This window comes from Rana temporaria, chromosome 1 (assembly GCF_905171775.1).
Source record: "Rana temporaria chromosome 1, aRanTem1.1, whole genome shotgun sequence".
Lineage (NCBI taxonomy): Eukaryota > Metazoa > Chordata > Amphibia > Anura > Ranidae > Rana > Rana temporaria.
This window is the reverse complement of record NC_053489.1, coordinates 257,401,077-257,402,728: the sequence shown is the minus strand read 5'-3', so window position 1 is coordinate 257,402,728 and position 1,652 is coordinate 257,401,077. Positions and strand designations below refer to the sequence as shown.

The following is a 1,652-nucleotide window of genomic DNA, read 5'->3' as shown; positions in this document are numbered from 1 at the left end:
AAGGTACACTCATAACTGGACACTACAAGGTACACTCATAACTGGACACTACAAGGTACACTCATAACTGGACACTACAAGGTACACTCATAACTGGACACTACAAGGTACACTCATAACTGGACACTACAAGGTACACTCATAACTGGACACTACAAGGTGCACTCATAACTGGACACTACAAGGTACACTCATAACAGGACACTACAAGGTACACTCATAACTGGACACTACAAGGTACACTCATAACTGGACACTACAAGGTGCACTCATAACTGGACACTACAAGCAGAAAAACAAGCCCGCAGAGACTCCACAACAAACCCCCACACACAGCAGACATGTGGACTCCACTTTCGATGTTATTGTCAGTTCCAGCTACAGTACAACTTCTACTACACGTCATGGTTATCTTACTAGACATGAGAAAAACCACAGTACCTACCTTACGCCTTTATGTATACTTCTGTTTCCACTCTACAAGCCTTTCGTCTCGCAGTTTCTATTCTTCTTGTCAGCTCTCTCACACACGCCCCCAGGTTCTCGAGGCTATTTCTCTGCCGCTTCCTCCTTTTCCCAGAAATCACGTGACCTGCCCTGAGCTCAACACAACACACATCCCCTGCCTGTCATAGGCAACCAGTGTCTGCCTGCTACACTGATAGAGACTACTGCACACTACACACTAGACTCTGATAGAGACTGCACAGTGCTACACACTGCTCAACACTACACACCGATAGAGACTGCTCAGTGCTACACACTGCACACCAATAGAGACTGCACAGTGCTACACACTGCACACCAATAGAGACTGCACAGTGCTACACACTGCACACCAATATAGACTGCACAGTGCTGCACACCAATAGAGACTGCACAGTGCTGCACACTGCACACTGATAGAGACTGCACAGTGCTACACACTGCACACTGATAGAGACTGCACACAGTGCTACACACTGCATAACACCAGACACTGTACACTGATATAGATTGCACACCACTAGACTGTTCACTGCTGGACACTGATATATAGACTGCACACCACCAGACTGCTCAGTGCTAGACCACTGCACACCGATATAGACTGCTCAGTGCTAGACACTAATATACACTGCACACCACTAGACTACTCATTGCTAGACACTAATATACACTGCACACCACTAGACTGCTCAGTGCTAGACACTGCACACTGATATAGGCTGCTCAGATATATAGACTGCTCAGTGCTAGACACTGCACACTGATATAGGCTGCTCAGATATATATATACTGCACAACACTAGACTGCTCAGTGCTAGACACTGCACACTGATATAGGCTGCTCAGATATATATAGACTGCACAACACTAGACTGCTCAGTGCTGGACACTGCACACCCCTAGAATGCTCAGTGCTAGACACTAACACTGAGCAGTCTAGTGTTGTGCAGTCTATATCAGTGTACAGCACTGAGCAGTCTAGTGTTGTTGTGCAGTCTATATCGGTGTACAGACACAGAACATTGATATAGACTGCTCAGTGATATACAGTATAGCCTGCACACCACCAGACTGCTCAGTGCTAGACACTGATATATAGACTGTACATCACTAGACTGCTCAGTGCTAGACACAGATTATATATATATATATATATATATATA

The 1,652-nt window shown here is 45.5% G+C and overlaps 1 protein-coding gene across 2 annotated transcripts in view; it reads right to left on the bottom strand.

The window, feature by feature from the left end:
* IRF9 (interferon regulatory factor 9) overlaps positions 1-590 on the bottom strand; it is a 44,257-nt gene extending 43,667 nt beyond the window's left edge. Inside the window, exon 1 of one of the 2 annotated variants that reach the window (XM_040354662.1) lies at positions 446-590. The gene's annotated coding sequence lies outside the window, so the exon portion shown is untranslated. The remainder of the gene's footprint in view (positions 1-445) is intronic. The other variant, XM_040354656.1, reaches the window with a different exon arrangement.
* Positions 591-1,652: the final 1,062 nt, after the last annotated feature.